General features: G+C 37.7%; 2 pseudogenes; both read right to left on the bottom strand.

The window, feature by feature from the left end:
* Positions 1-595: 595 nt before the first annotated feature.
* LOC119530519 lies at positions 596-2422 on the bottom strand (annotated as a pseudogene).
* A 5033-nt stretch (positions 2423-7455) lies between these two features.
* LOC119528875 lies at positions 7456-7790 on the bottom strand (annotated as a pseudogene).
* Between the last annotated feature and the right edge of the window lie 1191 nt (positions 7791-8981).

The following is an 8981-nucleotide window of genomic DNA, read 5'->3' on the forward strand; positions in this document are numbered from 1 at the left end:
AATAACCTAAAACTGTAACAATACACAAAAATTAGCTTCTTACATAGACATACCAGGCAGTACAAGCTGAAAACATGAGTAAATTAACATTTTTTACAGTAATATACATAGTGCCAGTTAACATTTAAAAATGTTTCAATGCATAGTACTTGATACTTTTTTGAACTCTGTTTCAGTCAGTTGAGAGTAGGAAAATGGTTAGATCTAGGCTAAAAATAATTCTTCTAACCAGAAATAAAGGCATAATATTTATAACTGGTATCAACCTTACTAAACCACATATTTTAAAACTATTAAATGATACCTAAGGGTATTTACATTAAAAGGCAACATGCAGGTGTTGTTTCATTTCATCACTGTTTATGCACACACTTTGTTCAAAGGGTTTGAAAACTGTTTTCCTACTTTTATACAACATACTGCAATGTTTTTAATAGTTCTAGCAAAATGAATGCTTCCAAAGGGAGCAGAATTGTTTTCAAGTCATTGGTGTAGTATTTTTTTTTCCCCTTTGGAACAAAGCACCCAACAAACACTCTGGTTCTGCCCAGATGACCTAATGCAATCAGAAGTTTCTGTTCAGAGGCATTTCTGTTCAAGCTAATGCTATAACATCATCAAGTTCTGTCTGTTCTGTACATGACCTCTTTGCACTAACATTCTCTTTCTCATCTAATTTCCTCTTGCGACTTCTCTCTTCACTGATGTCAGCATTATTTGAAGGGCCTTCTTCATCTGAATCAACTATAAACATGTCGTCTTGTTCTTGTGCTGTGAATGTGGAAGGCTGAGCTCCATCATGGCTGTCATTGGTTATACTTTTGGCAGCACCTTCTGCTTGTTTGGGCTCCACTTTTTCTGAGGCATCACAAACAACTTCAAATTCAACAGCCTTCCCTAGGTCTTCACTATGAAGGATGTTGATCGATACAGTATAATCCTGAAGAAAGTCATCTGCTTGAAGTTGGCTGCCATTTCTAATTCCAAATTCTGACAACTTCTTATGATTATTAGCTTCTGATTGTCCCTCTTCTGAAGATGTTAGGATTGTTGCTTTCCCATCTTCGATTGAGACATCTGGTGCTACCCTAGCAAATTTTTCTTTCACTATCTTATCTTGTAATGTGAGAACCGTCACTTTATGGACGTTCAGTCATACAGTCACCTCTGGCTTGCTGGCACAGACATAACATTTGGGGTTGGGAGGATCCAGTGTACAAGGCACAAGGAGCTTCTTTCTTGGGTTTGGTTGTTTATTCAAAAAAATTGTTCTACACTCTATTTTTCCTGATAGAATCTTCAATCCTTTCAATACTATCAACCCAGCAATCACTGCATTAGTATTAGCAATAGCAGGAATAATATTTCCTGACATTTATTTTATATCGAATCTGTTTTTCATATTCATACTGAAAATGTGCATCCTGAAGTTTGCAGCAAAGTGACAAAATCCATTGCAGATGAGTCATCCTTGTCCCATATGAGCTCAGCTCCATCCCCTTTTTCTGCTACATGAACTCTCAAAGTCTCAATGTTCTTTGAAAAAAGACTTGCATAGCTCCATACATCTAGAACCTGCTCATCTTTCAGACCTAACTGGGGTTCATTTTATTGATCTGATGAATTGGTTTCTTCACCTTGACTTTGTACTTCAGCTCAGTCCAACAGAACTGGAGGTTTCCTTTTCCGCCAAAGTTTGTCCATTGTCAACAGATACCTGATATCATCTTTAAAAAGCTTGGTAAAAAGTTTAACTGGATCATATCCAGTTGATTTTTCTTATTCCTTACTGGAAATACATTTACTGTCACCATCTTCATTAGATGTTCTAGCTCTGGCTTCAGCTTCCAGTGGTTCCCAGGCAGCTTCAGGGTCAGCTCTGCCAGGAGATGCTTCTTGATCAGCATCTTCTTCCCCAGACAATTGTTTGAACAAACACTTCGCTCAAACAATGCAATGAATAGGTTCTGAAGGTGTGTTACGAATTGAACAGCCAGGAAAAGTTCTCTGGGTTGGTTTAGGATGAGATTCATAATAGTCAGTCACACCCTTTTTAATAATAGTTACTTGTCCAAGATAAGTGATAGGTCCACTCTCAATAAGAGGGAAATCAGCTGCTAGACACATCCTATTTACATGGTTGTGGGCAGCTCTGTTTTCTAAAGCATTCATAACCAATATAAATTGTCGAAAAAATTCCACATTATAGTCGGGGCTGTGCCTTTGATCTTCCAACATGTTTCTTTTGAAACAAAAACTGCCTGTTGAGGTTGCTGACATCAATAGTACCCAGATCAATCAGGTCGATGTGGGAGAAGCCGGTGAGTATGAGGTTCTTGAGCTCGCAGCGCGACTGGCGCCCACAGCAAGCACCTAAGCCTCAGGCCAAGGCCTCGGCCGTCTCCCGGGGAAGCCCCTGCGACAGTGCCTTGGCGGGACAACCACGAGCGGAGGCGGAGGCCCCACCATTTATTTCGAAGTCTGTGTTTGTCCCAGTAACTGGAGATAACCACCTTTATCATATACTAAATTTCTGTATGTACTAGAGTCTGTTTCTGAACTTTCTATTCTAGTCCATTAGTCTAGTAATGCACCAGAACCACACTCTTTTAATTATAGAGGCTTTGTAGTATTTTTTTAATAGTTTTATTCACACACCATACAATCCATCCAAAGTGTACAATCTTTGACTCTTGGTATAATCACAGAGTTGTGCATTCATCACCACAACCTATCTGAAAACATTTTCCTTGCTCAACAACACAATCCCTTATACCCTCTATTATTGACACTTAGCATTGGTATAGTATCTTTATTACAATTGATGCAAGACTATTGCAATGTTACTGTTAACTACAGTCCATAGTGTGCATTAGTTGTATTTCCCCCCACATACCACCCTATTATTAACACCTGGTAATAGTGACCTACATTTGTTCTAGCTCATGAAAAAACCTTCTTATATTTGTACAATTAGCTACAGACATCATCCACAACAGGGTTCATTGTGTTATACAGTCCAATGTTTTACCTCTAGCTTTCCTTCTGGTGACATACACAACCCTAAACTTCCCCTTTCAACCATAACCACACTCATAATTCAGTGCTTTGATAGTTATCCTTACAGTAATGTGCTACCATCACCTCTATCCATTTGCAAACATTTACAATCATCCTTATTAAAAATTCTATACAAATTAAGCATCAGCTCCCCACTCTCTATCCTTTTCCTATCTCCTGTTCATCTGCACTCTAGATTTCAGCTCCAAGAGTCTGCTCTTTTATAAAAATTTTTATTTATCAAAAAATTAAAAAACAAACAATAAAAGAAATACCATTTCAAACAAAACCAAAACAAAGGAATAAGAAAAACAAATAACCTAAAATAACTACATTGCTTCCAACATATGTTGTATTACATTAATTGATTTTCTTATGTTGAACCACCAGAAAATGAAGCCCACTTGGTCGTGGTGTATAATTCTTTTAATGTGCCTTTGGATTTGATTTGCAAGCATTTTGTTTAGGACTTTTCCATCTATATTCATTAGGAAGATTGACCTATAGTTTTCCTTTTTTTGTAGTATCTTCATATGGTTTTGGTATCAGAATGATATTAGCTTCATAAAATGAGTTAGGTAGTGCTCCTTTTTCTTCAATTTTTTGAAAGAGTTTGAACCAGAATGGTGTCAATTCTTTTTGGAAAGCTTGGTAAAATTCCCCTGTGAGGTCATCTGGCCCTGGGCTTTTATTTGTAGGTAGATTTTTGATGACTGATTGGATCTCTTTGCTTGTGATTGGTTTGTTGAGGTCTTCTGTTTCTTTTTGGGTTAGTATATTTTGCTCATGTCTTTCCAGGAAATCGTCCATTTCCTCTAAATTGTCTACCTTGTTGGCATACAGTTGTTCATAGTATCCTCTTATGATTTTTAAAAATATCTTCAGGATCCATAGTAATTATCCCCATCTAATTTCTGATTCTATTTATTTGGGTCTTCTCTCTCTTTGATTTTGTCAGTCTAGCTAAGGTTCTGTCAATCTTGTTGATCTTCTGAAATAACAAATTTTTGGTTTTATGTATTCTATTTATTTTTTGTTCTCCAGTTCATTTATTTCTGCTTTAATCTTTGTTGTTTCTTTTCTTCTACATACTTTAGGGTTAGTTTGATGATCATTCTCTAGCCTTTCCAGTTGTTGAGTTATATCTGTCATTTTAGCTTTTTCTTGCTTTTTGGTATATGAATTTAGAGCCATAAATTTCTCTCTCAGCACCACCTTCACTGCATCCCATAGGTTTTGATATGTTGTGTTCCCATTTTATTCATCTCTATATATTTACCTATTTCTCTTGCAATTTCTTCTTCGACCCACTGTTTGTTTAAGAGTGAGTTGTTTAGCCTTCATATAATTGCAAAAAAGCTGGGTCTTTGGTGGTTATTAATTTCTAGTTGCAATCGATTATGATCAGAGAATATGATTTGAATAATTTCAATCTTTTTAAATTTATTAAGACTTGTTTTGTGCCCCAACATATGATGTATCCTGGAGAACATTCCATGGGCACTAGAAAAGAATGTATATTCTGGTACTTTGGGATGTAATGATCTATATAACTCTGTTAAGTCTAATTCAGTTATCATATTGTTTAGATTCTCAGTTTCCTTGTTGCTCCTCTGTCTGCGTGTTCTCCCTATAGAAGAGAGTGGTGTATAGAGTGGTGTATTGAGTGGTATAGATGTGTCTATTGCTCCCTTCAGTTTAGCCAATGTTTGTCTCATGTAGTTTTGGAGCTCCTTGATTGGGTGCATAAACATTTATGATTGTTATTTCTTCTTGGTGAATAGTCCCTTTTATTAACATAAGTGTCATTCTTTCTCTCTTATGATCTCTTTCTATTTAAAGTCTATTTTGTCTGATATTAGTATAGCTACCCCAGCTTTCTTTTGGTTACAGCGTGCATAGAATATTTTTTCCCATCCTTTCACTTTCAGTCTCTTTGTGTTGCAGGGTCTAAATGAGTCTTTTGTAAACAGCATATCCATGAGTCATACTTTTTAATCCATTCTACCAGTCTGTATCTTTTAATTGGAGAGTATAATCCTTTCACATTCAAATTTTTTATTGGGAAAGGAGTTCTTGAACCAGCCTTGCTATCCTTTGGTTTTTAATTGTTAGATCTATTTTTTCCCTCTCTTTTATTCCTTTAAGTTTCCCTTACCAATACACTTCAGTTCTGTGCCCTTCTCCAGACCTCTCTCTCTTTTCTTTTTTTCTCAGCTGGTGGAGCTCCCTTTATTATTTCTTGCAGGGCAGGTCTCTTGTTAACAAATTCTCTCAGCATTTGTTTGTCTGTGAAAATTTTAAACTCTCCTTCAATTTTGAAGGAGAGCTTTGCTGGATAAAGAATTCTTGGCTGGCAATTTTTCTCTTTCAGAATCTGAAATATGTCATACCACTGCCTTCTTGCCTCCATAGTGCCTAGTTAGTAGTCAGTACTTGGTCTTCTGTTGTTTCCCTTGTATGTGGTGAATTGCTTCTCTCTTGCTGCTTCCAGAACTTTCTCCTCTTCAGCATTTGACAATCTAATCAGTATATGTCTCAGAGTGGATTTATTTGGATTTATTCTATTTGGAATTCATTGGGCATCTTTGATTTGCATATTTATGTCATTTAGAAGGGTTGGGAAGTATTCCTCAACTATGTCTTGAAACAGTCTTCCTAGCCTTCTACCCTTCTCCTTCTGGGACACCAATGGTTCTTATGTTTGTTTGGTTCATGTTGTCCATCATTTCTCAGAGATCTATTTCAAATTTTTCATTTTTTTCACCATTTGTTCTTTTGTGCATTTGCATTTGATTGTCCTGTCTTCTAGTTCACCTATTCTTTGTTCTGCCTCTTCAAATCTGCTGATGTGTGTCTGTAGTATATTTTTAATTTGACCCACAGTGTCTTTTATTGCCATGAGATATGCTTTTTTTGTTTAGACTTTCAAATTTTTTTTATGCTTTTCTAGAATCTTCTTGATTTCCTTTATGTCTTTAGCCATCTCATTGAAGTTGTTTTGAGATTTGTTTGCACTTCTTTGATTAATTGCTCCAAATTTTGTGTCTCTTCCAGCTTGTTAATTTGTTCATTTGGCTTGTCCATATCTTCTAGATTCTTCAAGTGGTTTGTAATTTTCTATCGGCTTTGCGGCATTTGCTTGTCTTGATAAAGTTATTTTTGGAAATGCAGGATTATTTGAGGATTTGTATATAATTTTGGGAGCTACAGCCTCCTGGAGAGCAGGTTCCCAATCATACCATCAGGTGGTGCTCTTTAGCTACAGCTTGCTGGAGTGCAGTTTCCCTATCTCTCAAGTTGGTCTTCCTCAAATTTCTCCTGTGTGGTGGGTGGAGTCCAAATAGGTGGGGAACAAATCAATGCATTGGTTCTCTGTGTGCACTGGGGACTATCTGTCCTGGGGCCATGATGTGGGCCCTGAGCAGTTAGGCAGATCACACATGCTTCACTCCCTGCCTGCAGTGTGCCTGCGAATCTCTGGGGTATGAGAAGGGCCCCGATCATTGTTATGATGCCCTCTTCTTTCCCCACCTCTCAGCGATACTCTGCTCGAACTTCTGGGGAATAGAGCCAATGCTACCTTCCTGGTTCCTTCATGGGAGCTCCCAGCTATCTGACTCTGGATCACTTCCCTAGCTAACTGCCAATGTAGGAGTATGGGAGTGGGAAGCTGCTGCTCACTCTCTTGTCCAGCAGCTGCCTGCTGCTGCCAGCCTGGGAGGCAGTCCTAGCCTGAACAAACTCACCCCATCCTTTGAGCCATTGTCTCTCTCAAGTTTTTGTCCACATCCCCTCCCTGTACTGTAGGGAACCCTCTATGGCTGGTCACACCCCAAAAATGTGGTCCTGGGCATCATCCAGCCCCTCTCTAATTTCTTTCATGGAGGGGAAGCCTGTTCTGCCTCACTTACTCCGCCATCTTCCAACATAATTTCTTATTGACATGGAAAGAGCTCTGTGTACATTAAGTAAAAAGTATTTCCTAGGACCATATACAAAATACATTTTGTATACCCTTTCCCAAAACTTGTAGCTCCTCACACCAACTAAATCATATTTCTGTTCAGATGCCAAGACATCATTATGTTTTCTTTGGAACATCTCAAATATGCAGCCAGCTATGAATAATAACTAAATGATAGGGTCTTACATATTAAATAATTTAGTTAATAGAATCTGCCTTCTTAAGTGATTGGATCAAAAGTTTTGAATAAAATGGTTTAGTGGCCTCTAGGAAATATAATAAACGTTGTAGGCCAGCACAGAATATCCACCTCTTGAAAAATGAAGTACATTTCACAGCACACCTGTACACTCCTAAATCTGTTGGCTTTCTGAATAAAACTCAGCAAGATTTAGCAACTGACAGTCAGTTTATTAAAAATAGCTGACTTAAGCATCTGCAATGGTGACTTCAACCTTTATTCCTGGCTCAATACTGATGCAAATAATCTGCTTAACAATCTCAGAATGACTGTGCCTCATCTGGAAACAATCCCAGTTTTCGAGCCTTCACCACAATGAGTTTTCCCTTTGTTGTGATTCTCAGTCTTGGTAAGAATCTGAACCAGTCCCTTCATTTTGAGGTTCTTTTCCTTTGTGCCTCTAATCAAGTCAACACACATGTTTTCCAGAGACTTCATGTTACAGCTGGTCAGGGTGATTCTAATGCAGCAAATCTCCACCTCTGGCTCCAAGGGCATCTTTCTGGTGTTCTTAAAAGCCATGGCTGCAGTGTGGCTTCCTGACTGACTTGTTTCTTGGCAAGAGTAAACAGCAGTGAGTCAGAAGGAGTGGGGAGCTGGAATGTGGTTGGAGGAGCAACCACATTTTCCTCCTCCCTCATTTTTGAAGGACAGTTTTTCTGGATAGAGAATTCTTAGCTAGCAGTTTTTCTCTTTTAGTACTTTATCTTACCACTGCCTTCTCAACTCTATGGTTTCCAATGAGAAATCAGAACTTAGTCTTATCCTGTATCCCTTGTAAGTGATTAATCACTTTTCTCTTGCTGTTTTCAGAATTCTCTCTTTGTCTTTGGCATTTGCCATTTTGATTAGTATGTGTCTTAGAGTAGGTCTTTTAGGAATTATTCTCTTTGTAGTATGTTGCATTTTTTGGACACGTACCTTTGTGTCTTCCCTAAAATTTGGGAAATTGTCTGCCATTATTTCCTCAAGCACTCTTTCTATCCCTTTTCCCCTCTCTTCTCCATCTGGAATACCCATAATGTGTACATTTGTGCCCTTCATGCTGTCCTTCAATTCCCTGAGACTCTACTCCATTTTTTCCATTCTATTCTCTGCCTGTTCCTTTGTCTGTAATATTTCAGATGTTCTGTCCTCTAATTCACTGATCCTTTCTTCTGCCTGTTCAGATCTGCTGTTGTAAGCCTCTAGTCTATTATACATCTCTTCTATTTTACCTTTCATTCCCATAAATTCTCTTAGTTTTTTGTTTGTTTGTTTTTGTTGTTGGGTTTGTTTGTTTGTTTGTTTGTTTTGGCGTGCTTTCAAATTCTTCTTTATACTCACCTAATGTCTTCTTAATATCTTTTATTTCTTTTGCCATATTTTCCTTCATCTCCTTGAATTGATTTAGGAGATTTGTTTGAACATCATTGATTAGTTGTTTCAAATCCTGTATCTTGTCTGAAGTTTTAGTTTGTTCCTTTGACTAGGCTATATCTCCCTGTTTCTTAATATGGCTTTTACTTTTTTGCTGGTGTCTAGGCATTTAATTTTCTTGGTGAGTTTGTTCTGGAAATCAGTTTCTCTTTATTTGTCAATGGTTTTCTTGTTGATTGGCTTTGTGCAAAAGCTCTTCTTTGACACTTGTTTCAACTTGTTTTAGACCTTTAGAATAGCTCATGTTTAACTGGTCAGAATGTTTTCATCCCTTATCCATCTGATTCTTGCCCT

This window comes from Choloepus didactylus, chromosome 3 (assembly GCF_015220235.1).
Source record: "Choloepus didactylus isolate mChoDid1 chromosome 3, mChoDid1.pri, whole genome shotgun sequence".
Lineage (NCBI taxonomy): Eukaryota > Metazoa > Chordata > Mammalia > Pilosa > Megalonychidae > Choloepus > Choloepus didactylus.